This window comes from Mirounga angustirostris, unplaced genomic scaffold, assembly GCF_029215605.1.
Source record: "Mirounga angustirostris isolate CCGP_5_RB_7025 unplaced genomic scaffold, mMirAng1.0.hap1 SCAF_6, whole genome shotgun sequence".
NCBI lineage: Eukaryota > Metazoa > Chordata > Mammalia > Carnivora > Phocidae > Mirounga > Mirounga angustirostris.
The window spans coordinates 84,592,308-84,619,667 of NW_026991714.1; the positions used below are offsets into that span (position 1 = coordinate 84,592,308).

Here is a 27,360-nt window from a genome sequence, read left to right on the forward strand (position 1 = left end):
AGTGGGATTCTGCTGCTCCAGGGTAGCACAGGCTAGGCAAAGCATGTCATTGTGGGTCAGCTTACCTGCGCTTTCTTCCACAAATACCTGGTTTCCCACTCTGGCCTAAATTCCCTTGGAGATAGATTGTTGAGTCCAAAAGACTTCCCTGTTTAATTTCGGGTACGGGGCTTAATACCACTGCAAGACAGATGTGTCCCGCTGGGTGATTTCACTTGTTGGATACGAGTGTGGCTTGTTTTCTCAGCACTGCTGAGATTAGTGAGGTGATGTAAAGCCTAGAAGCTTTTCAGATGTTTGTGTTGTATCTGATTTTAAAGTAAAAGCCTCTGCCAGTGTGGGCTAATTAAGGTACATAAATGTGTAAACTCAATTTCTAGCTTAACTTACTTGCTTTTATTCCATAGGCAGTAGTTATAAGGAAGCAAGCTGCCTCCTCATTGGAGAGAAAGAGGGGACATTTGAGTTTTGCTAATCACAGACATGAGCGAGCGTGCGGGGTGCAGAGCCTCTCGCTCAGATGCTCATTGTTGGGAATTATTTCCTTATTGTTATTTTAATAAAAATAATTGAACCCTCTTTTAGCCTGTTGGATAACATTAAACTGACAAACTCTGTGGAATGCCTGGGAACAATATTCAGTCCGCCGGCGACAACTGCAAGGCCAGGGGTGCCCACAGCAAACATGGGCTAGGTGCAGATCACATTTCTAGAAGGAAGACATCCCCCACGTGTGTCATCATAGCATCAAGATGTGTGTGCACGACACAGACAGTGTGCTCTAGTTAACATGAGTAACGGTTTCATTCTTCATTAGACCAGCGTTCTTGCAAAAGCAAACCAAAGGGAAATCTACACCGTATTTTGAGAAAGAGAAAGGGGGCTATTTTTAGGGAAGCATGGCGGGAAAGAGATTTCCTATTTAGGGTTTGGGTATTCCAGAGGTTGGATTAGAGTAAGTTTGTTAAAAATAGAACTTTAAGTGTAAATATTTTGTTCCCTAATATGGTATTATTATTTTAGCGCAGCTGTGTCCCCATCTCTTTTCCTGAGTAAGCCCCTCTCCTCTGGGTTGTGGACATCTTGTCCCCCAAGACAGTGTTGCTACTGATGTGCCCTGTCTCAAATCTGACTCCTAGATCTTTCCTACTTCTCTTCTCATTTCCTCTCATGGCTACACTGAAATAATTGTAGGACTTGTTAACATAGATCTCTCAGGGGCACAGACAAGAGATCAAGACAGAACTTCAGGATGTGTCCATTTTGGTCTTTAATAGTGACTGTGTTGGAAAAACAAATATTTTCTTAGAGGTGAAATTGAAAGCAATGTTGTAGGAGGGTTTGTATGTCCATTTTGCCTCCTTGGGTAGATGATAAGCGTCCTGAAGTCAGGGCTCACGCATTATGTATCTTTCTTCATGCACCATGCGCCTTGCCAAGAAGTAAATGCTTAGTGGGTGCTTGAAGGAAAGAATGAACGCAGGTTACCAGAAGGTGGATTTTGTGGATGCTTTATCTGTTGTTAATCAGAAAATTTTGATTGATCACTCCCTGGTGGCTCCAGCTCCGTAGTGAGTATACATGTATATTCATACTCTAGGGATTTATAGTCTGATGGTGAACACAGGAAATACTCACAAATTACAGAAAAGGTCTATTTTTAAAATGAATTTGAAAGTAGAAGGAGGCTGAGACACATATTTTATTAAGGGGAGGAAAATGTTCAGTAGAGGCCCAGAGGGGGAAGAGGACAGCGGATCCTTGAACAACACAGGTTTGAACTGCATGAACTCCACTTATACGCGGAATTTTTTTATATATACAGTTCTGGAAGTGTATTTTCTCTTCCTTATAATTTTCTTCATAACATTTTCTTTTCTCCAGCTTACTCTATTGTAAGAATACTGTATAGAATACATATGACATATAAAACATAGGACCGTGCATGTTATTAGTAAGGCTTCTGGTCAATGGTAGACTGTTAGCAGGTAAGTTTTTGGGGAGTCGGATGTTACACGTGGATTTTTGGCTGTGCGGTGGTTGGCACCCGTAATCCCCAGTGTTGTTCAGGGTTTAGCTGTATAATACAGTAGGTGGTGGAGCCGCTCCTCTGTCGAAATCCCGGGTGGGCTTTTTCTCCTTGCTGTCTGGCCACCTCCCACGAGTAGCTGGACCTGAGACAAGGGTCCACACGGTCGCATCCATGTGAGTGTGTGACGCACAGGAATCTTTTTTATTTAATTTAATTTATTTATTTGACAGAGAGAGAGACAGGGAAAGGGAACACAAGCAGGGGAAGTATGAGGGGGAGAAGCAGGCTTCCCGCGGAGCAGGGAGCCCAGTGTAGGACTTGATCCCAGGACCCCGGGATCATGACCTGAGCTGAAGGCAGACGCTTAACCGACTGAGCCACCCAGACACCCAACGCACAGGAATCTGCTTTCATCCCACTGGTCCTGTCTCTTCCCTTCTTCGTTCTCCCGTTTTCTTCCCTAATGCCGTATCTGCCATGATGATCCACTCACTTATGCATTCTTTTATTCAGCAAATCCTCATTACTTACCTGTTCTGAGTCAGACACCAATTCTGTAAGTTAGCAAGAGCCACCCATCTCACCGCTCCAACTCTGGTCCTCAAGAGGTCAAGAAAGACATGATGCTATGTAAGTGCCATATATAAACATATTGTTATCAATACTTATCAAAGCTCACATTTTATCACTGCTCGCTCTTTGTTGGGCACTGGGCTAAATACAGTGTTTATGTAAATACTATAAATTGATCTAAAAACAATATAAATTGACTTCATCTAAGTTAAACCTGTCTCTGACTTCAAAACCTGTTGTTTTCAAGATAAAGTTAAAATTCCCCTGCCTGGCTTTTTAAGGCTCAACACTTCAGCTAAATAACTAGTCTTTCCGGCTTTCGCTTTTAATGTTCACGATGAATCATTTGCTCCCACCACACCCACTTATCCATCAGCCTCCGTGGGCTGTGCACAGTCTGGGGCGCGCTGCCCTTTTCTCTCTTTGAAGATGGAGGGAACCATTCTTTGAGGCCCTGCTCACATCTCACCCCCTCCCACCGGGACCTCTTTCCTCCTGGTGAATCCCTAAAGCTCTTGCTGTGAGTACTCCTTGTTTATGGGTTTTGGCATCCCGCCTTCGGTTTGCAGTTACTTTCCACGTGCTCGCAGCGCATCTTCAGTTAGTTTGCTTTAGCTCCCCCCTCCCCCACCCTGTGCAGCAGGGAGCGGTAAACCTGCTTGGCACCCACACACCCTGGGCTCCTTCCAATCCTTAGATGTGAAAGTTGTCGGGGACCTTCAGTTAGGGTGGTGTTGCGGATCGAACCTTTTCATCTTCGAGATGGAGAGAGAACTGGATCTGGGTTGTAGAATAAAAACAGAACTTGGACGCCTGGGTGGCTTAATCAGTGAAGCGTCTGCCTTCGGCTCAGGTCATGATCCCGGAGTCCCGGGATCGAGTCCCGCATCGGGCTCCCTGCTCAGCGGGAGCCTGCTTCTCCCTCTGACCCTCCCCCCTCTCATGCTCAGTCTCTCTCTCTCTCTCTCTCTCTCTCTCTCTCGCTCAAATAAATAAATAAATAAATAAATCTAAAAAACAAAAACAAAAACAAAAACAGAACTTCCAGGGGAAAACGAGAGAAGGCAGTGGTTTTGTGTTTGCGCTTTTGGAGTACCCAAATCCCAGACACAGGCCCCACATTATCTCACTTAACCTTCCTGCCGATTCTACAGTTGCTGTATAATCCCACTTCCTTTATCATCCCTGTGCAGATGAGGAAGCAGCTCAGGGATGCGTGCAGGTTTGTCCAAGGCCACCAGCTGGGAAGTCCAGGGGTTCTCGTTCACGCTTGCTTTTCCCCGAAGTCCTTGCTGTTCCCACTCATCTTGCCTGTCTCCCAATGCACAGTGTTTTGTTTAGTTCCACTACTGCACTCAGTACTTTATTTTTGTTTATTTATTTTTAAAGGTTTTATTTATTTGAGATAGAGCGAGAGAGAGAGAGCACAAGCAGGGGGAGCGGCAGGCAGAGGGAGAAGCAGGCTCCCCGCTGAGCAAGGAGCCCAATGTGGGACTCGATCTTGAGACCCTGGGATCATGATCTGAGCCAAAGGCAGACGCTTAACCCACTGAGCCTCGTAGGCGCCCCCACACTCAGTCCTTTAAACTGATACCTAGGAAATGGATTTGGCAGTACCTCTCCCGCCTTGCCTTTTTTTTTCCTATTTAAACTTGCATTAATGTACTCATATTTGTGTTTGATTTGAAACACTTTGAAAGCAGTTTTTTTTTGTTAGCATTTGTCAGCGTGAACGCATGCACTTGTCCCTGTTTCTTGCCTAGTCTCCTCCCGTGGTGGCGAGGGCTTCGCCTGCCCGGGGCTCTGCCGTCAGCATCACGAAGCCCGTCGCGGGGTTGCCTGTCGTGATGCAGGGCTATCGGGGCCCCGGCTGCTCCCACGGCTTCTGATTGTAGCAGCGCAACATCTGCCACAATTACTAATGCTCAGAAAGGCAGAATCAGCTGTTTTCCCCAAATGTTTTTCTGATTCATGTTTAACTGCTTTTCTGCTTGAAAATGCTGCTGCCGTCAGGATTTTTTCTCTTGCCTAAATGAAGGTACTGCACAGACGGTTGTGATTGGCAGTCCTGTCTGCCTAAGTTAAAGCCCGCCTCGTGTTGTCATTTCTTTACAGGTTTGAAAATCTAGAAGGTAAAGATACCAAAAGAATGGTGTAGTAATGAAGTCTGACTTGTGGTGGATGGCTGGGTAAGAACGTTCGTATTTAAAATCTGAGAGATGTAAATATTTGACTTGATATAATGTGACCATACATTCTTCGCCACCGTTTATTTAAACCTTCTGTTGAGCTCTCAGACAGATGGTCTTTTGAGTAATGAACTCCTTTGAATACAGCGAGATGCCATGTGGTAAACTGATGAAGAGGCATTATTAATAAATATTTTAAGCAACAACAACGAAAAAAAGCCCCAAAGTGAGAGTGGGTAGCTGCAGATTAGAAAAATCTAAACTCCCATCTTCTAGAGGACTAGGAGTATAATGCCTTTCCAGGCATTTTCAGCAGCTCTTCTCCATTTCTGCAGAGAAGTGGCAAAAAAGGGGATCACTGACATGGTTACCGTTATCAAACCGAATTTACCAAGACTCTCTCTGCCTATGTGTGGCTGGGCTTCAGGGTGATTGCGAGCCCTCCTCCCTCCTTGCTGGTCATTGTCATCCAAGGCAGTGTTAATGCAGTGAGTTAAGTTAGGGTTGTATAGAAACAAGATAAAAATGGTCAAAAATGGCCTGGGTGGCTCAGTCGGTTAAGCGTCCAACTCTTGATTTCGGCTCAAGTCGTGATCTCAGGGTCGTGAGATGGAGCCCCACGTAGGCTCTGCACTCAGCAGGGAGTCTGCTTGGGATTCTCTCCACCCCCTCTGCTCCCGTTCTCTTGCCTTCTCTCTCCAAAATAAATAAATAAAATCTTTAAAAAAAAAAAAAAGAAGAGATAATATTGACCATTATTTTTGTATGTTTCACCTTGAAATGTAAATTGGGTCAGCAGATTTTCAGTTAAAAAAAAAAGGCTGAGTTTTTCCTGCTGTATTTGTGCCTCGAGCCCCTTCCTTTAATGCCCACCCCCCCCAATTTTAGGCACATTAGCAGTACCTCACTGATTTATAATCAGGAGGAAAAAAGTGTCCCACTTAAGTGAACTTTCCAGATCTTGGACATTCTCGTCAAAGACTGTGCCCACCTTCATCATCTAGCATAGATGTTTGATGACGTTTGATGACGACTCTCTCACACCCAACTGGCTTCCTCAGTCGTTCTCAGTAACCCTCCCTGTGAACTGCTTACACTCAGACATGGTCCGCTTTAATTCTAGGTACTTTTCCATAGACGCGAGGAGTTTGCTTTCAAAAGCCACCATTTGGAAAGAATTAGAAAAAGGCCCTAGCAAGAGTGAAACACCGATTAAAGAGGATGGGGCTGTGAGACTGGAAATATTTGCAGTGGGGCCTTCAGAGAAGGAGGGGGTATCAAGGGGGTGCCCCAGGTTGTCTGGGAGGAAGGGAGACGTGAGATGTGTGAGGCAGGCTGGACGTGGGGGGACAGCAGGGTGGGGATTTTACTGGCTGCTCTTGACCTGTGTGCTTGGGTGACTGGGGCTAAGGTTATAGCCGTCTTGGGGCAGAGACCACATGCTGTGAGGAGGGAAGGGTGCTGGTCGTGCAGGCCCAATCGACATCCAGCTCAGAAAATCCACCCATTTCCATTTGGCCTGCAGATCCTGGCCAGTGATCAAAAACTCCTTCTGTTTCCCATATTCTTTCTTGAAGAATCACCCTTGGTTTTATTCAAACATGTTCAAGTTCTACTATTTGATCACTCCGGCCATAAATTGGCCTCTTGGTATCTGCAGAGTTTCGTGCTCCTTGATGTGGCAGACGTGTCTTTTGACTTCTCTAGCTCCTCTGCCACACGTTTTCTTCCCAGCCCCTATGTGGACCCTGATTTCTCTGCTTTTGTGCCTTTGCACACACTGCTTGCAGTCGTCCTTCTCATCGGCCTGGGTGATGTGGCTCGCCTGCCAGGAGTTGGCTGGAATGCCATCCCTTTGTGATGGGTTCCATCCAGACAGTGAGCCTTTGCTGTCCCTGTTCAGGGGAGCTGGGATCCTGTGGGATTGTGTGCCGGTTACATTATGACCACACTGTTGGGAGTCCTGTGTCCCTCTCCTTAGGGTTCTCCTGAGGATAAGTACATGTTACCTGCCTTCCAGTAGGTTCATGGTCAATGTTTGCTGAAATAATAAATGAATGAAGTATATCTATGGAGCTTATCATTGTTTGGGGTTATAAAACAAATGTTTTGTCTGTGAGTCTTAATGATGTGGGAAGGTAAATGGCAAACAATATGGATATTCTGCATTTCACGCTAATTATGAGCTAAGGAAAGGGTATGTGGGGGTAGGAAGCCAACTGAGGTGATGAATGAATGAGATTGGTTGTAGTGTCTGAGAATTTTCCCTCAGGAGGAGGGTGGCTCTTCATATTTGCTTATCATACCAGACTTTAATCTTACGAGCCTGCTAATAAGACAGCCACCGAGCTGCAGAAGGAAACCGCCTGATTCTCGACTCTGTGGTTTGCAGAATTCATGAGAACCCTTGTGATTTGGGCTCTGCCTTCAGCATATGCCTGATTACTGTAGTTATTAGTATTTCATACTAATATTTATTTTCCTTTTGCTCAAGCGATTACTCTGTCGAAAAGCTTTTCTGTAAAAAGTGGATTATGTAATTACTTCTCTAGAAAATTGGCTTTCTACTTACTCTTAGGATTAGTGTTTGGGCAGAATGGGAATCACGTTCTGGGACCACCAGTAGCCTGTCAGGCCCTGCTGGGCCGTTCTGTATGGCCTTTGCCCGGCACAGATGTTAAACCAGTTGCCATGAGCAGAGTTGCTCATGACCCTGTCATGGGATTCACAGTCGGTCAGGGCTCTGCAGGGAGGGGTCTCTTCCAGATCTTCATATTTCGGAGAAAATTGCGTGAAGACCGAAGAATTTGGAAACAAAATATGTATCTGGGTCAGATAACTTTGGCTCATCACTTATGCACAGGAATTGCTTCATTGAACACTGTAGAGGGCCTCAAAGAAACTCTTTGTGAATAACGTGGGTTTTGGATGATGGTGACGCTGGTACGCTTTTCCTAGATCGGTCATTTTCAAAGTTTGCATTTTTGATCACTCCGCTCTGCCCTCTCCCCACCAAAGTGATCCTCAGGACACATTTTGAACACCATGAAAATGATGGTTCTGGGAACACACGTGACTAGAATTAGACCTGTGGCTCTGTCCCTGGGGGTTACCTGATTGTCTCACAGTGACTGCCTCACATCCCGCATCCTGTGATCACCTAGACATGACTTGCTTACTGTGGCTGTGATCACCTGTCTGTTACTTATTCTAGCTGTGTGTCCTATAAAAATCTGCTTTTTTGGTGTGTGTGTGTGGTGGGGGGAGGTGGGGCAAAAGTTTGCTTTGTTTATTATTTATTTACAATTTTATTTATTTGGAGGAATGTATTCCTGTGGTCCAGAAGCATATTTGGTGGAATGCCCCCACCCTCTGCCTGCCGTCCACGCCCCCTCCTCATAGCATCTGGTGCTATGGATGCCTCCTGAATCCTGCTGGAGACTTGTTATGCATGTTCAGGCAGATACTGATATTATCCGTTTCTGGTCCTAAACTGGTCGCATACATGTGATACTTTGCATCTCTCAGTGTACTGTGAATGTCTCTTAACTTCTTTAGCTTTCCATGAAAAATAAGCTGATTTGGAAAATGGCCTTTGTTGACCTTCTACGTACACAATTGGGGAAAGGGCAGATGAGACCGGGGTAGCTTCTTGCTTGGCAGGACACCCCGCTCTCCTCAGAAGGGTGAGCTAGTCTTGGTTCCCGAAACCTCCATCTATGGGCAAACTGACAGCCTATGGCTTCTAGTTACCACCTGCCCCCCCTCCCCAGAAGCAACCAGCCAACCAATAACAAAAAACAAGCAAAACAACAAAAACCCCTCAAGTCCAGAAAACCTTTCTTGACTAACCAGAATTCTTACTCTCTTTCTCTCCATTTCCTCAGAAAGTGTATGATTCTCTGGCAAACTCCCAGAATGTTCCAGTTTTTTTTCCTGTTGCCCCTGCTTCCTGGGGCGTTGGAGAATGCCTCCCATCTCACAGGTCCTTATCTTTGTTCTGGCTGCTCTCTTCCCCGACTATGCCAGTCTGTTGGCTAAAACTTAACCGTTTAATTTTACATGGTGTTGTTCTGTAACTCTCCACAACTAGACTGTGAGCTTAAGAACAGGGGCCCCCTTTTATACTTTCGTATACCCCATGTTTTAAGGTAGGGTAATTTTAGTGTAAAAAGTAGTTCGTCACTAAACCTTAACTGAATGAGAGGTATGTGAATTCTAGTCTCCTATCTCTAATTTCCTAGAGATGACTGTTCCTCAGGTTCATCATTTAACATCTTCAGCCCCTACTTCATAATCTCTTCCAACCATGGGCTCATATTCCTCCCTGCTGAGGTGCTCAGGTTGTTCCCTCTTCCTGTTTCCTTGTGTCTGGCATCACATTCATTCGCTTTTCAGCAAACAGTGCAGACCCCTGTGATGGTTAGTGTCAACTCAGCTAGGCTATAAGCACTCAGTTATCCGGTCAAGCACACTAATCTAAGGTGTTGCCGAGTAGGTATTTTGTAGCTGTGACTAACTTCCACAATCAGATGATCTGAGTGGGCCCCATCTAATCAGTTGACTCAAAGGAGACAATCTGAGTGGGCCTCATCCAATCAGTTGAAAGACTTTAAGAGCAAACCTGAGGTTTCCCTGAAGAAAAAACTGTGTGGATTGCAGCCTCAGCTCCTGAGAGTTTCTAGCCCATTCTATGCCCCCACAGTTGAGTAAACCAATTCCTTGCCTCTCTCCCTCCTCCTCTTACCCCCCCCCCACTCCCTGTACACATGTATATAAACACACACTACTAGTTCCGTTTCTTTGGTAGAATCCTGACTTATCTGATGACACCATTAGTAACATTTTAGGAAATATCCACTCTTGCTATTTTCCTGATTGACAGTTGACATCGACTCCCCATTGCCTGCAAAAGCTCATAGCATGAACATGCAATACAGAGTCCTAAGTCTCTGGCTTTAAGCTCCCTTCCCATCCTCATTCACTTCTGTCCCTTGAGAACCCTGGTTCTCTATGTTACAGCCGTCCCGAACCCTGCCCCTTCCTTGTGCTCTATCATGTCTTAATTTTGTCTGCTGCTCCTTCTACCTGGGATGCCCTTCCCTTTCCTCTCCACCTGGCAAACGTCCTGCTCATCCTTTAGGGTCTTTAGGTACCCTTCCTTCTGAGAAACCATCCTGACCAGCCCACCCCTGACAGTTGGCTGTTCTCTGGATGCTTCCATAGCATTATGCAGTTCTGTCTTTCATCATGTCAACATCAACATGTTTTAATTATTTGCACGTCTCCTTCCTTTACTAGAATGTGTACTGCTTTCAGGAACTGAGTTTTTGTCCTCCACAATGCCCAGTGCCTCACACAATCCTCAAAGCAAGAACAGACATTGGTAGATGAGTGGAATGAACTGTGTTCCTTGGTGCGCTACTTTGTGTAATTTGGTGGGGCTGTATTCGTTTTCCCACGCCGAGTAGGTTAAAGCATGTCTGTGGTCACACCTGCACCTCCTCTCATAGCCAAGTGCTGTGTGGTCTGGCACTGTGTGCTCTCAGTCAGTGTCACTGATGGCTGGCTGGGCAGAGTCTCCTGTTAGATCTTCGACTAGACGGAGCAGGAAGCTCATCAGGTATATTGACTTACAACGGAGGCGCGTGGGCTATAAAAACCCTTCCTTAAAAGTAGATGAAAAATGGGGGTACCTGGATGGGTCAGTTTTTAAGCGTCTGCCTTCAGCTCAGGTCATGATCGCAGGGTCCTGGGATAGAGCCCCGCATCGGGCTCCCTGCTCCACGGGGAAGCCTGCTTCTCCCTCTCCCACACCCCCTGCTTATGTTCTCTCTCTCTGTCAAATAAATAAATAAAATCTTAAAAAAAAAAAAAAGTAGATGAAAAATGGTAAGTCCACGAGAGCGGACATTTCTGAATTATAGTGGCCTTTTATAGTTTTCTTTCCCCTTTCAGGGTAGTAGAGAAGTCTTTTATGAAGAGCTGAGGTATTTTTTCAGGTGAGAGGGACATCCTTATATGCAAAAGTAAGGTTATGCGGTGCATCCAGTTGGCTGCCAATAGCCCAGGAGGTGCAAAATGTACGTTTTCTATCTAGTCTTTCCATCAGTCCACTGCATTGTTTTGTATCTAAATCTCTCTAGCTTCCTTTAGCCTCCAGATGTAGGCAGGGCTCTGGGTCTGCTAGAAGATAAAAATGGCATTTTGATTTTTGTGATCTGAGTAGTCTTTCCAGAGTTTGAGGTATAATGGCAACATGGTTGCTGATTGTGTTCTTATCAGTAACAGCAGAAGAAGGAGGAGGAAAGGAACTTCTGCTCACTTTGTAAACAGTTTATCGTTCTGAAATGTTGTCTAATGAATTTGCATTGTAACTCTAGCTCTTAAAGGAAGCCAGAAATGACTTATTAAAGCAGCAATATAGATCTGTACTGACACAGAAGGAGGTCATTGATACTCTAATTGAAAAAAAAAAAAGTTGTAGAATAATATTGGATCTAAAGTATGGTGTAAATTCCATTGTAAACATTTAGATAATCATACAAGAATTAGAAAACTGGAAGGCACTCTGCGTGCTCTCTCTTTATATGTAAGTGTGATAAATATAGCTAATTATTAAGTTATTATTAAACTCTTAATAATATTAAGAAAGTCTTTGTTTTTGCTCAGCAGTTTGAATTTTTTAAAAACAATTATCATGCTTTCTCAGAATAAAAAGCCATTAAGTGACTTTTCAGTTTTTTGGTAGAGAAAACAATCCAAGGACAAGAGGTTAGAATAAATAGGTGTAAATCACAGCTTCTGTAAAGGTGGTGATATTATGTATGAATTATTTATTTTTCTGCCTTTCCCCATCTTTGTGAAAGTAAGTAGATTGCTTTTATAGGTAAACACAAACAAAGCCAGCCATGGTTCTTCTAGGGCACTGAGATTCCCACACAGAGCCTTTTAGATATTTGAGTCAGGTGCTTTAATTTGACATTTCTAAATCACATAGGAAAATAAATGTGAAAAAAAAAAAAGAAATGTGTACGAGAAGAAGTTAGAAATCCCTCACCAAATGTATGCTGTTTGTGGAACAAATTTATGTCCCTGGGCAAGTTGCCTTTCTGCTTTTCAGTGTTACACTACAAGGAACGTTGTAACAATTTATGCCGAACTAAAGGCCTGCCCAGTAGGCTGGTCAAAATCATTAGGCTTAAAATGGCTGTCAGGTTACTTGTAATTTTCAGGCATTGTTGCAAATGGAAATACCTTGTTTTAATAGGGGCTTGGCTGCTCTGGTGGCTTCTGTAGCCCTCGACTTGGCTGATTTTTTTTCTCAGGAAGTAGAGGTATGAAGAGGAGCAGTCTTGGATCTGTCCTGTTCACCATAGTGTAAACCCTGATAACTCCTTTCAGAAGAATTTACATGTTCAAGACACAGTGTAGTGGGCTTTACCCCAGCATGCAGGGAGTTCCTGCCTTAACAAAGGGGGGTGGGGGTTCTGTTTTGGGAGCTGTTCTGATTGAGAGAAAAGCATAATGAGAACACTTAGGCGCTTAGGTCCTTATTTTTTCTTTTTCCTGTGAGAAGACTTGGGTTACTCTGGGTGTTAGATGCCTTTTATTTGATAGTGAAGTAGGTGACCCAGGGGGCAGAGATTACAGACTTACTTACTGTTTTCTTTCTACTATCACATTCCTACACGACTTTGACCAAACTTGTCTTTATGACAGCAGATACTCTTTTTGAGAGATAAGGATTATTATTGTCATTTAAGCACATTTATATTCGAAAGTCTTTACAACCGTTCGGTCATGTAACACATTCCCTATGCCCCAGGATGTCCCAGAGCATGGAAATATTTCAGTGCCTATTCCCTGTGTAAGAGCATAAAACCTTCATTTTTATATCAGGAAAAAAAAGATTTGTGTTGGGGAGGGAGGTTTACCTAAGTATATGCATATGCTTTTCTGTATACTTACATGCGTAAGCCCATATTTAAAGCATTTGTTATGAAAATATTAATGGCAATGTCATAAACTGCAGTCTTGGTTCTTTCATATCATGACAAAAAAATCTTTCAATAAATCACTCAAATTATGTTTGTGTACAATACATTCTTCTATCACTAATTAGACCTCTGGTAAAAATAGAGTTTATTACATAGGTTTCGCTCTGTGTCGCTCTGTCCCACAGCCTTAGGACCACAGTCTTTTCTTTGGTTGGCTCGTGCTGGACAGATCCCGCGCAGGGACAGACACAGCTAGTACAGAGTAAGCCTTCTGGAGGAGCACAGATTTACAAAAGTTACTTAAAATAACATCTTGAAGATTCTTGGACAACTTTGCTGGTTTGCTGTGGCTGAGGGAATTAGTAGGTGGCAGCGCCTGATTTTTGTCATGTGCAAATACAAGTGTACAAACAAGCCTGTTCCATTCATAGCCCCGGGCTATTTGCATACACTTAAGGAGGAATATCTATGAGCACATGCAATGGGCAGGTCCTCCTGGGGCTCAGCTGGCTTCCTGGCTTCCCAGAGGTGGGCAAACCCAGACTGCCCAGTGCTTACTTGATCGTTTACTAGTCATGTGATCTTGGCTACTTGGTGTTGACTCTGAGCACATTGAACTGTTGTTAAGAATTAAATGAGATAATGTAAATGCAAACACCTAGCCAGGGCCTAGTCCACAAACGACCGACCCTGAGGTCATTGTATTTTCCTTTTCTGTCCCTCTGTGGGGTTTGGCCCAAGTTCTTTTAGTTTCATCTCTGGCTTCTTGGACAGTGAGAAGTGAGGTGGGTTGAGGTCAGGTTGTGGAGGGGTCCTGAGGAGAAATTTGCATCTTATTCTGTGTCAGAGGGAAATGACAAGAGGTTTTTTTTTTTTTAAAGATTTTATTTATCCATTTGAGAGAGAGAGAGAACACAAGAGGGGGGAGCGGGAGAGGGAGAAGCAGACTCCCTGCTGAGCAGGGAGCCCGATGCAGGGCTCGATCCCAGGACCCTGTGATCATGACCTGAGCCGAAGGCGGTCGCTTAATCAACTGAGCCACCCAGGCGCCCATGACGAGAGGTTTTTGAAGGTTCTGCATGACTGGACCTGACCAGACGTGCTTTAGGAAGGTCATTGTGGTACCATGCTTAAGATTAGAGTCGGGGGCGCCTGGGTGGCTCAGTTGGTTAAGCGACTGCCTTCGGCTCAGGTCATGATCCTGGAGTCCCGGGATCGAGTCCCACATCTGGCTCCCTGCTCAGCAGGGGGTCTGCTTCTCCCTCTGCCTTCTTCCCTCTAGTGCTCTCTGTCTCTCATTCTCTCTCAAATAAATAAATAAAATCTTAAAAAAAAAAAAAAAGATTAGAGTCGGATGCGTTTTAGAACTTTATGACAAATAACTTCACACTCTATGTAAGGGAGCCTCTTTACGGCTGCACTTAACTAACATACAGTGAATCATCATATGATCGACTGTACTGGAAACGAATAATTCCTTATAGATTAAATGCCCGCATTTTCAAGTATGCCATATATAGACGCAACTTTGCCTGTAGGCAGGAGATTGAATTACATCACTGCAGTATCTCTATTTATGTTGGATGTCTCTGAAATGATTTTATTGCAGATTAACTATGAAATGAAATTTGCCTTTTTCAGGCAGTAGAGAAATTACCAAAGAGCCCAGAGAGACTTTCCCAAGGTTACGCAAATAGGTGGTAGCAGTCCAGTGTTATTTATACTGCTCATGATGACTTTAAATTATTACATCTTTAACTACAAATGCTAAATATTCAGAGGACATTTTTGTATATCAGATGCTTTGTAATAAAAAAGGAATGAAACTGTTTCGTCTCTTCTGGTCGGGGTCTGGGTAGTTATTTTTAAATAAAGGACGGAAAAAGAGAAATTTGAGGCTCAGCTGAAGACTCCACATTCCTTCCCTGCCTTGTTCGCTTTCTGTGTATCTGTAGGATCAAGGCCACCCTTGCCTCTGGGTCATGCGCCTGGGCTCTGCTTTCAAAGAGAGCCCTGCTCCCGGGGACAGCCTGTTTGTGCAAGTGTGCCAAAAACTAGCCCTTGGTTGGTGCTGATGTGATTTTCTTTCACAGTTTCTTTCTTTTCATTAAAATATCGGTTAAAAGCATCAGACCAGCAGATGAAGTTGATGGGAGCTAAAGTCCAAGTTTAACTGAACACTTTTATTATGTAAGCATCATTACATTGTGTTGACTTACTATCTTAACTTGCAGGTGCAAATACTAGCAAAGTAATTTAGGATTTGTTCAGTGTCAATAAACCTGAGGTTTTAGGAGAAAAAAAAAACACTATTCGGGGTGCCTGGGTTGCTCAATCATTAAGTGTCTGCCTTCAGCTCAGGTCATGATCCCAGGGTCCTGGGATTGAGCCCCGCATCGGGCTCCCTGATCTGCGGGAAGCCTGCTTCTCCTTCTCCCACTCCCCCTGCTTGTGTTCCCTCTCTCGCTTGCTGTCTCTCTCTCTCTGTCAAATAAGTAAATAAAAACTTAAAAAAAAATCGCTATTCAGTCTCATTTGTTAAAGACAACCTGGGTGGCACGTGGACCTCAGAATGCAGGAAACCCATAGATCTCAGTGTTATGGGTTTTACATTTTCTTTCTTTTTTTTTAAAAGATTTATTTATTTGAGAGAGGGAGAGCACGCATGCATGTGTGCAACTGTGAGCAGGGGGAGGGGCAGAGGGACAGAGAGAGCCTCAAGCAGACTCCGTGCTGAGCATGGAGCCTGACTCGGGGCTCAATCCCACAACCCTAAGATCATGACCTGAGCTGAAACCAAGAGTTGGACATTCAACCAACGGAGCCATCCAGGCGTGCCCAGGTTTTGTGTCTTCTTATCATCAAAGTTATTTCTGTTCAGTATGTCTCCTGGACTCTAGAGCTGTTTTCTTGTTGAAAGTAGTAAAGCCTAGGGCGCCTGGGTGGCTCAGTTGGTTGAGCGACTGCCTTCGGCTCAGGTCATGATCCCGGAGTCCTGGGATCGAGTCCCGCATCGGGCTCCCTGCTCGGCGGGGAGTCTGCTTCTCCCTCTGCCCCTCCCCCCCTCATGCTCTCTCTATCTCATTCTCTCTCTCAAATAAATAAATAAATAAAAATCTTTAAAAAAAAGAAAGTAGTAAAGCCTAGAGATGAACTCTCAAGAACTCGGTGTCCTGTCGAGCTCACAGTGGGTGTTCTGGGAGTGTTAAGGCGCCCCATGCAAGCAATGGATGTTGCTGATAATAGTCTGGGTCAGGTTTTAAATTTTATCAGCCTCCTCCACAAAATGGACCCCTATCCCTCTTCCCCTGCCCTCCCCACTCCCCCGCTTGTCTAACTCCCTCCTCTGTTTCTCTGCACAGTTTCCCTCCTGCATTTCCCCCCAGTTCCTCGTCCTGCTTCCTTTCCTTCCTTCCTCCCCTTCCTCTGCCCTCTCCGCTCTGACATGTCTCTAAACTGCCAGAGAGCCCCGCCTGGCCTTCGTCCTGCTCCCCCTCTCCTGCCTGCCCTCAGTGCCCTGAGCCTGCGGGTTGCTGTCCTCCGGACGGCAGCTGGTAGCACAGTGGTAGAGCTACGCAGTGAACGTGTGGGAGGACGCTCAGGGAGACGTAGTCGCAGATTGGAAGGTGCCACTGCACTGCCGTCCGGCTTTTGTAGTTGGTACTTTTGATCTGACCTGGTCACTTTGAGAGAAAGGGGCCTGACCTGTGGAACATGCAGCGCCGGCCTTGGTCTTGGGCGCCGCAGCTGTCCCCGCCCACATATGGATGTCCGGGATCTGTCTGGGCCTTCAGTCTGCACAGAAGTCAGATTCAGTAACAGAACCCGTGGCATCAAGCTCACAGCAGCCAGTTCTGTTCTGGTTGCCAGGTCCTTGGGGCCTTCTGGTCCGAGCACGTGGTCCTCAGGCTCCCGGTGCACTGAGGCCGGCCCCAGGGAGCAGCTCTGAACCGCCAGGCTCTACTTCTAGAAGGCCGGGGAGGTGGTGCTGCTTGTCGGTCCGATCAGAATCGGCACATGATGGGTGCACAGCATTTCCAAGATCATGTGTTAGGGGCAGGACCGTGTGGGCCCAGATCTACTCTGTGGGGATACAGAATAGACTGAACAGTGCCTTCCTGAAAGATGCGGGAGTGGGGATCTCTTCACAGGCCCTCCCCCATCCTTGTAAAAGTGGCTTTCAGGGCTCAGCTGGACTCCAAGTTAGCAACTATTGGCCTCTTACCTCTTCGTTAAAATGAAGAAGCTACACTGAGTGCTTTTGCATATTCTGGCCTGACCTTTGACTGGCTCCTAAACCTCAGGACTTCTCCCACTTGGAAAGACTCCTTCATCTGAACTCCCCGGGGCCTTGCCTAAGGACCCAGCTCTAGTCACCAGGGTCAGACAAGACTCCCTCCCAGGCAGGATCCTAGCCCACGGGGCTTCATTTGCCAGATTAGCCCGAGGGACTGAGCTGCTTTACTAACCGTGACACTTACAGTGAACTTGGTGGAAGGCTGCAGACCGCAGATAAAGGAACTTCCCGTGGCTTGACAGAGGACACCTGAAGGAGAGGTATTCTCATTCCGGGGTGCCATAAACAGAACCCATGTGACCGGTAGGGCACCTGCATCAGCCATCACAACAGTTTTAGGATGCATTGAAAATAAGGTAGATAAAACTTGTGTCTCTAGAATATTCATCAGCTGGACTGAGGAGCTGACACAAATAGGAAAAAGAACATGGTATTCTATATCCTTGCAGATTGAGATGCCAAGGTCACATTTTGGTTTTCCTCCTGACTGGTGAGTCATCAGGCCCACTGTGGCTTTTCTGGATGAGTAACTGTAATTCAGGAGAGGATCTGAGACCTGTATTAGAAATTCAGGTAGCACCCGTGTACCTTCTTATGGCCACGAAGATTGAGACATAGTTTTTCTTATCTTCTCAGTTATGTGTGTGTGTCTGTGTGTACGTGTGTGTGTGCACATTTTTTTTTAGCATGTGTAGACAAAACACTAAATGTTAAGTCAGGATTACACAAAGTAGAAATGAGCAAAATAAAAGCTCTTAAAGATGACACCGTTCTCTGTAGTGATTCTTTGTCTGGATAACTTGCAAACAGCAAGATTAGGTACTTGAGGTGATGCTGTTTGCTGCCAGTGATGAAAAGGTTTTAATGGAAAATGGTTGTGGCCTTTCTGGAAAGGGAGTCGTGTAGTGTCATGTAGAATGAGGCTTTGAAAGAATCAGGTCTTGCTAGGACACCAGTCATTCTTTTACTCAGGGTTATTCTTGGGGGGAGCCTCCCTTACTGCCTTCTGCCATGTTGGAGAAGGGAAGGGGGTGCTTGCAGGGATCGGAGACCTTGTAGAGTGCTCTCGCCTGGGCTGTGTTAGAAATACCCTAGCCTGATGGAATCTTTCTTGTTCAACACCCTCCACAGAGCCGAATGCTGAGCCCAGTGTCAGCAGAAGCCCTCATCTGCCTGACCGTGACTGGCCAGTGGTAGAACGGAGATACTTGAGCTTTGCACTCCTGCCCTTGATATTACTGAGACTTTTTTGTTGTTTATACAGTTGACCCTTGAACAGTGGGGGATTGAGGGATGCCAACCCCTCATGCAGTGGAAAATCCAGGTATAACTTCTAACTCCCTCTAAAACTTAATTACTAATAGCCTATTGTTGACTAGAAGCCTCACCGATAACATAAACAGTCGATGGACACATATTTTGTATGTTATATACATTACATCCTACGTTCTTTTTTTTTTATGTTATGTTAATCACCATACATTACATCATTAGTTTTTGATGTGTGATCCATTATTCATTGTTTGCATATAACACCCAGTGCTCCATGCAGAACGTGCCCTCTTTAATACCCATCACCAGGCCAACCCATCCCCCACCCCCCTCCTCTCTAGAACCCTCAGTTTGTTTCTCAGAGTCCATAGTCTCTCATGGTTCATCTCCCCCTTCGAATCCCCCCCCTTCATCTTTCCCTTCCTTCTCCTAATGTCCTCCATGCTATTCCTTATGTTCCACAAATAAGTGAAACCATATGATAATTGACTTTCTCTGCTTGACTTATTTCACTTAGCATAATCTCCTCCAGTCCCATCCATGTTGATGCAAAAGTTGGGTATTCACCCTCTCTGATGGCTGAGTAATATTCCATTGTATATATGGACCACATCTTCTTTATCCATTCATCTGCTGAAGGGCATCTCGACTCTTTCCACAATTTGGCTGTTGTTGACATTGCTGCTATGAACATTGGGGTGCATATGGCCCTTCTTTTCACTACATCTGTGTCTTTGGGGTAAATACCCAGTAATGCAATTGCTGGGTCATAGGGTAGCTCTATTTTTAATTTTCTGAGGCACCTCCACGCTGTTTTCCAAAGTGGCTGTACCAACTCACATTCCCACCAACAGTGTAAGAGGGTTCCCCTTTCTCCACAACCTCTCCAACATTTGTTGTTTATTGCCTTGTCAATTTTTGCCATTCTAACTGGTGTAAGATGGTATCTCAATGTGGTTTTGATTTGAATTTCCCTGATGGCTAATTATGATGAACAAATGGCTGGTGTAAGGTGGTATCTCAGTGTGGTTTTGAGTTGGATTTCCCTGATGGCTAACGATGATGAACAAATCGCTACTCAGACACACACATGAAAAAATGGAACGTAAACATCTTAAGCCATTACACTGCCCAAATATTTGGACACAAGAGAAAATGGTTTTTAACTTTTCAATCTGTGTCACCTGAACTGTTCTCCTATCAGCCAGTCATCTTACATTTTTGTAGGCACAAGATCTTTTTATTTATTTCTTTTAAAGTGAAATCACTCATAGAAATACTGCAGTTAGGAAAGAGAAAGCACTTAGAGACTTAGAACTTGTTTTTTTTAATTTGTTTTTTGAGAACTCCTTCTCGTTAATCTGCTTACAGATTTTTATTGGTGGTGTGGGCTATCTTTTATTTCGTTAAACAACTCAGTTATTTTGTAGCCTGACTCTTCTTAGGTTTGACTTTTTCTTTGGGAGCCTGGACTCTCATTCCTGGAGTCAAACACCACTGAAGCAGAGTGAGAGGAGACCAGTTCTCCCCAGGCAGGCACGGAAGAGGCAAAGAGATTTGTTTGGGTCACTTAGAACTAGAACATGGCCTTGAATGTCTGTGAATTCCTGAATATTAAATCGGATTCCCTCCAGTTTTCCTTCAAGAGCCCTGTGTATGTGAAAGCCATCCCTGTACACAAGACACTGGTAAGAATATTCTACTCCAGGATTGCTGAGACAAAGCCATGTTGTCGGTGGAAGGAAGGGTTGGGGGGTGGTTGCTAACGTGGTGTAACATGATTCTTAGGGAACATTGCATTGGTTTTTCCCTTCTCTGCCTACCACCTCTCAGATCTCAGACCTGTCCTTTGCCTCTGACTGAGCAAATAGCCTGCCTCTGACAGGGCTCTGTTCACCAGGTTCCTCCAAAGGTCCTCCTCAGCTCTGCCCAGGCAGCCCGGGCATGCCCTTGGCCTTGGCTGCTGTCAGATGCTCAGGTGTAAGTGCCAGGGAATTCTCTCCTACTTTAGCTACAGAATGCATCCCTAAGGAGAAAGTCACTTGGGACTCCAACATTTATAACCTTGATTGAACATTAAATCTCTTTTATGTGGAGGACACCTCATTTGTTTCCACATGTAAAATTTTAGGAGCCCTGGTAAAAATGACAAATAGAATTTTTGTTGCTGCTTTTCAACATTTAAGGTACATATCACAAAGGAACTTGTGGAAAGGAACGTCATGATGATATGGTGCAGAATTCCTTACTACTAGGCAGGCGTATGTTTGATGCAAACGTAATGATTGGCATTCGACAGCATTTGGACAGAGTTTTATGCTGCATATCCACATTCAGAAGGCAGTTAAATGTGGTATCTTTGGATGGGCAAAAATTAACATTAGTAAAGAAAACGAGCAGATGTATTTTTGTTTGTTTCTTTCTTCTTTAGGACCTGCGAGGCAATTTATAATTGAAGAATTTTTTTTTCTACAAGATTTTATTTCTCATTTCGCTTAAATAATTTCTTGACATTTGGCTTGCAGAAAACTACGAGTTTGGTTTTGTAGTAAAACCGCATCGCCGATGAAAAGCATTCACATTTAGGCTTCTGCTTGTGTCATATTTCAGACGAAAGACATTCTACAATCAAACCAGGAAAATGTGGAAATAGAGATTTATGATGGAAATGTTGACTCCATTTGAGCTGCAGCCAAACATTCATGAGGGAAAATTAGATTAAACAGTAAGATGTTTAGAAAGACTTTAAATTATGATGGCTTTAAAAAAACATATGTTGTGGACGTTTCCCAGGCTTTGAGCATACTCTCTCTGGCAGACTTGTAACCTAGCTCCTTGATGTTTCAGCCATTTATTAAATTCCCTTTTATCTTTCTTTGGACTAGTGGACTCAGAACGTACAGCCTGGAGTCTGATGATTGGGAACTGTATCTTCCACATTACTCTAGGATCAAAACCTGATGTTGTCAGTGGAAGTAATTCTGTCCTGTCATACTGTATTATATTTATGAGTGTAAACTGCCATTTTAAATTGGGAATATAAAGCTACCAGTTACAACTGATTTATTCCATTTGTTAAAGCCTAACGGATACTCTGTGCAACTAATTTATTTTAGTTCTCCTCTACTCTACTTTAGTAGAGAATAACTACTCTACTCAAGGAGAGGGGGGAAGTGCTTCAGGTTGTAAGGAACTGGAATCTTGAGTTGAGGGGGACATGGTAATGGGAGGATTCATTGAGGCACTGGGTGTAAATGCTACACAGTGAGTCTTCTGAAGAGTCCAGCAACATAGGACTCAAACCTGCTGGGTCTAGTGGGACTTACCCACTGTGGTGATATCAGAGCCTAAAACAGGCCAGGGGTCAGTGGGGATGCCTTGTGCTGTTGGAGCTCCCCCTTATCAGATATGTGATTTGCAGATACTTTCTGCCAATTGCAAATACGATCTCGTTCCGTGGGTTGCCTTTTCATATCACTATTGACAGTGCCCTGTGATAGACAAAAGGTTTTGATTTTGATGAAGTCCAACTTAATCTAGTTTTGCTTTGGTTGCCTGTCTTTTGATGTCCTATCCAAGAAATCATTGGCTAGTCTAGTGCCATGACGCTCCTGCCCTGTGTTTTTCTTCAACGAATTTTATAGTTGCAGCTCTTACATGTAGGTCTTTGATCCATTTTGACTTTATTTTGTATCTGGTGTAAGACAAGGGTCCAGCTTCATTCTTTTTGCACTTAGATAATCCAGTTGTCCCCGAACCATTTGTTGAGAAGACTGTCCTTTCCCTCTTGAATAGTCTTGGCACTCTTGTCAAAGATCGTTTGACACATACACAGGGATTTATGTCTGGGCTCTCTTTTTTTGGTCTATATAATCTGTCTTTATACATCACCACACTATTTTTGAGTACTGTAGTTCTGTAGTACGTTTTGAAATTGGAATATATGGGCGACTTCCAGCTTTGTTTTTCTTTTTCAGGATCATTTGGTCTATTCAAGGTCCCTTAGATTCCATATAAATTTTAGGGTGTTTTTTTCTATTTTCACAACACATGTCTTTGGGATTTTGGTAGGGATTCCATTGTGTCTGTAGATCGTCTTGGGTAGAGAATTGACATCTTAATAATATTGGGTCTTCCAATCCATGCACTTGGGATTTCTTGCCATTTGTTGAGTCCAATACTTTTTAATATATATTTTTCAATGGCAAGGGTGTAGCTAGGCAGACTTGCTATTGCATCTTGCTCTGCCACGGAACGCATTGTGCACCTTTAGATTGATGAGTCCGTTCAGTGTCTCAGAGCTGTCATTTCCTCTTCTGTAAATGGAAGTTGTGTGGATGTTAAATATTGTGTGTCTAGCAGTGTGTGTGTGACATCTTTTCCTTCCCTTTGTGCTCCAGCATTGTCCTCTGTGATTTCACCAATGCTTTGCCTGTTGCCTCTCACATTTTTAGACTGAACACTTACCCCAGGATGCCTACTCTGATTTAAATCCCTTTCTCTGCTTTTTCCTTCAGTTTCCCCATTGCAGACTCCCAAGTCCAGCTTCAGGCCAGTGGTAACCACACCCCAGCTTCTGTAGGGATCTGATTTGCCCGGCCAAACTCTTCAGTCTGTGTGCGTGGACCACTTGGGATCCAGCACGTGGAGAAGTATGGACTTGGATCAGCAGAGTCCATAGGGCCAAAGAGAAGGGGTGGGGGGTGGCAGTGGCTTTGAAGGGTGGCTAGCACCGCTTTTGAATTAATGGTTTAATTACACTGTGTGCTTGTATAATGTTTTATATTTTCCAAAGTACTTTCCTACCCCATGGATCTCAAAGATGAGTCAATAGCAGAAACACCTGAGGAACTTGTTAAAAACAGTCTAGGGGGCCCACACCCAGTCTCATGAGTCAGAGTTCCTAGGGGTATGGCTAAGGAAGTCATGTTTTTTAACACAATCTTCTCAGCCGATTTTCCGGCATCTAGCACTGGTCCACTCTCAGACCTTGGGGAAGCCCTGACCCATCCCCTCTGCTCGTTCTGGAATCTCCTATCCACAGTGTGACAGGCCATACCTGGACGTGGCTGATGACGGATCAGAGCGCCGCACCCCAGCAGGCACGATTTCTTGACCCCAGTCTCATCTCCTGTTTTCTCCTCCGGGGACCTGACTTCCCCAAGTCCTCTTTAGCATTTCGCCCAAAGCAAAAAAGAGCCAACCCCATTGCCCTGTTCTGTCTCCGAGCTTTTCACATGGACGTGAAGTCTGGGTTTGGTTTTGCTTTGTTTCTTTTCCTATAGGAGTCTGGGTCTTCGTTCACATTGGGTCACAGAGCAGCTAAGCCTCAGTATATTTCTTCTAGCTATAAATTCCAGTTTCCCAGACACGGCAGTTCATTTTAGCAGGTATGATATGTCTTAGGCTTTATTGCCTGCAAGAAGCATGTAAACAGTGTTGAAAGCTAAGTTTACTTTTCACCACCCCCAACCCCTATGAAAACTGCAAAAATGCAAGGCAGGTCGGTATTTCTCTTGTGCCCAGATGAACCACGGGATTGAGTTTCCAGTGAGGAGTGATGAGCATGCACGGAGGAGTCGAGATTTCACCTGGAATGAAGGTGACTTCAAACATCAGTGTTTGTGTATATCGAGTCCTTCCTGTGTTTTAGGCGTGCACCAAGCATTTTCGCCTACATCATTGCATTTGACCATGTAACCCCCACCCCGTCCTGTAGTCTTCCTCAACTTAGTGGCGGTGACTTCATCCTTCCTATGAATTAGGCCACAGATCCTGGAGTCATCCTTGACTCCTCTTGTTCTCTCATCCTGCCCAGCCTGTCCATCAGCAGATGTTGCCTGTTCTGCCCTTCTCATCCAGATCCAGATTCTTCCATCCAGTACCTGCCTATTCTCACCACCTAGTTCAAGCACCCGTCACCCTCTCCTGCCTGACTATCTCAGGGACCTCGCCATTCGGCCTCTTTCCACCTTTGCCCTCCAGAGCCTGTTCTCGCTGCAGCAAACAAGGTGACCGGAAATCTGAGTCAGGTCTCCTCACTGCTCCTACTGCCCAGAACCTTCCAGGATAAAAACCATGATCTGGCCCCTGCTACCTTTCCAACCCATTTCCCGGTATCCTTGCTGGTCTTTGAATGCTCCAGGCTAGCTCCCAAATCCAGTCGTTTGTTTTCCCTGATAGGAGTTCCTCACCCATCCCTCGTCCTGGCCACCTGTGTGACTCATGCCATCATCATTCCCATGCAGGTCTTCCGGTTACCCACCTTACCCTTCTGCCATAGCTACACCCATGCCCAAATGTCCCTAACCTTCTTCATCCTGTCCCTTTATGACACTCATTTTTGGTAGGCTATGTACTTACTTGTTCCTCTGTATTCTATGGCTTCTGCCACAATATAGACATAGGACTTGCCTGGTTTGCACATCACTGTATCCCCAATCCTGGAATGGTTCTTGGAACATAGTAGGCACCCACAAGTACCACTGAATGCGGACATCGAAAACTCTTGTATAGATAACGAAACTGAGATCCTCGGGGTGTAAGAAATTCACCCAGGGGAAGCACAGTGAATAAATGATGAAGCCAGGCTTTGCACTTCAGTCCAACACCAATGTCTGTGTTCTTACTGTCACAGAGGACTTGTAATTGTGGAGTGGAAGGGACAGTTCTGGGGAGGGAACTCCAAGAAGAAAGTAAGAGGTGGGAATGGGTCTGGTGACTGGGGAGACGGTGAGATTTTAAGGGTGGTCTTATAGAATGAAACTAAATTTCTGAAGGACCTTAAGTGCTGTATTGAGGGGCTTGAGAAGTTTTGCTTTAAGTTGAAGATAATAGGGGCACCTGGGTGGCTCAGTTGGTTAAGCATCTGACTTTTGGTTTCAGCTCAGGTCATGATCTCAGGGTCAGGGGTGTGAGATCAAGCCTGCATTGGGCTCCATGCTCAGTGCAGAGTCTGCTGGAAATTCTCTCTCCCTCTCCCTAGCCCCTGCTTGCGCTCACTCTCTATCTCTCTCAAGTAAATAAATTAATTAAAAAGTAAAAAATAGGGGCGCCTGGGTGGCTCAGTTGGTTAAGCAACTGCCTTTGGCTCAGGTCATGATCCTGGAGTCCTGGGATCGAGGCCCGCATCGGGCTCCCTGCTTGGCAGGGAGTCTGCTTCTCCCTCTGACCCTCCTCCCTCTCATGCTCTCTGTCTCTCATTCTCTCTCTCTCAAAAAAATAAATAAAATCTTTAAAAAAAAAAAAGTAAAAAATAAATAAAATAAATTAAAGATAATAGTAACTCCTACCACATAAAGTTATTGGAATTAATACTTGAAAAGTCATTAGAAAATGCTTGCTACATAGACGGTTCTCATACGTGTTGCAGTTGAGGGTACATCTTACCAACAGAGCAAACCCAGGCTACTGTCAGCAGAGTAGAAACTTCGTGTGTTTTGGACTCATGTAAATGGTTTCAGAGTGATCCCAATTTCAGATTTCATTTGTTTTCCTCAAAACTAACTAACAAATGTGAGTAAGAAAATTGCTTGGCATTCAGCTGTGAAATCTGAGTGGAAGCTATTTCAGTACTTGAGAAAGGGGAAAATAGGAAGATTTCAGAATCATGCATTTAACTTTAGTTTTTATCCTTGAGAATTGCATCTAATGCTCATGGTGCATGAGAACCACCTTTTAAAGCTGTGGATTCCAGAGCTCCTGCCAGACCATCTGAGCCAGAATCGTGGGACTAGAGCCCAGGAATCCAGGTAGAAATATTTCAGGTAGTCTTGAAAATTGGGAACCACTGGTCCAAACGACCCCCAGCCTGTTAAACTTTCTTCTTGGAGAGAAGGAATCCTTACCTTTTTGCTCAGAGATTGGTTCCCAAGTTTCAAGAAATCCTTCTAGTCACCCTGTTTGTTTATGGAGGGACTCAGCCCTATGCTTTAGGGAAAATATCTGTGGCTAAAATATGAAGGGACCTGTAAATGCAAGTAAAGGGCAAGGCTTTCTTCCTCCAGACTGGAAGAACGTTCTGGTTATACGGGAGAGAATTCGGGAAAAACAGGTTGGTTCACCTGCGGTGACTGAAGGGTCAGTGGGAGTTGTGCTTTAATCACCAGGGACGACTCACACTCAAGTCTGGGAACCAGCACTTCTCTCCCCATTCCCCGGGGTTGGTGGTGCGATGAGGCTTCATGTGGCTCATGACATGCTGCCGTGATAGGCAGGGAGGACAGTACAGACCTCCTGTGGCTCACTCTTGCCTGCTGTTGGCCACAGTGGGCAGCACCCATTTATTTCCCCATGAGAAAGAAAAGTCAGATTTGCAGCCCTTTTCCTCTCGTAGCTGAGGGAAGAGAGAAGGCATTTGTGAGGTCTCATTCACCATCCTGTAGTAATGTCCCTTGCTACTCTCTGGTTTTATAGATGTTGGGGTTTTTAATCTTGGCAGCTAGAATGTGGAGGGGAAGGCACACGGCTCTGAACATGATTTTAGCTAATGGGAGCGAAGGGCAATAGCATGAAATCCTCCATGGGACATCCTCTTGGCTGAGCTGCATTCTGGCACCCTGAGCTCACGCTCATCCACTTTGCTTTACCTGGAAGCTTTTATTGGTCTCCTCCAAGCCGAGAACCATCCTTCTGTGCCCAACTTGGCACTTAGCAGATAGATGGGTAAGTGTTGGCTGCATGAATGTGTATGATGTAGACTGTCATATAATGAAGGAACAGAAAGTCCTTTCCGGGTAAAGTTTCAGGGTAAATGAGTGAGTTGGAGAGGGAAAGAGTCATAGAAGGTGACGTTGAATGCATTAGATTTTGTCAATTCTAACAAAGGTAGAGAGATTTTCCAAGCATGGGGGATTGGCTAAGCAAAAGCATGGAGGTGGGAGGCTGTGCAGCTCTTTTCAGCTATAGTGAGATACTTGTGAACCAAAACTGTGCATTTTCATAATACCGCATCCAAATAAAAAGGAGAAAGGGCAGTGACTAAGAATGAGGATTTGG

General features: G+C 44.7%; 1 protein-coding gene across 7 annotated transcripts in view; it reads left to right on the plus strand.

The window, feature by feature from the left end:
* SIPA1L2 (signal induced proliferation associated 1 like 2) overlaps window positions 1-27,360 on the plus strand; it is a 216,828-nt gene that overhangs the window by 67,602 nt on the left and 121,866 nt on the right. The window contains exon 3 of one of the 7 annotated variants that reach the window (XM_064594628.1): window positions 4,721-4,794. The exons of the other annotated variants lie outside the window; for them this stretch is intronic. The gene's annotated coding sequence lies outside the window, so the exon portion shown is untranslated. The remainder of the gene's footprint in view (window positions 1-4,720; window positions 4,795-27,360) is intronic. 7 annotated transcript variants of the gene reach the window in all.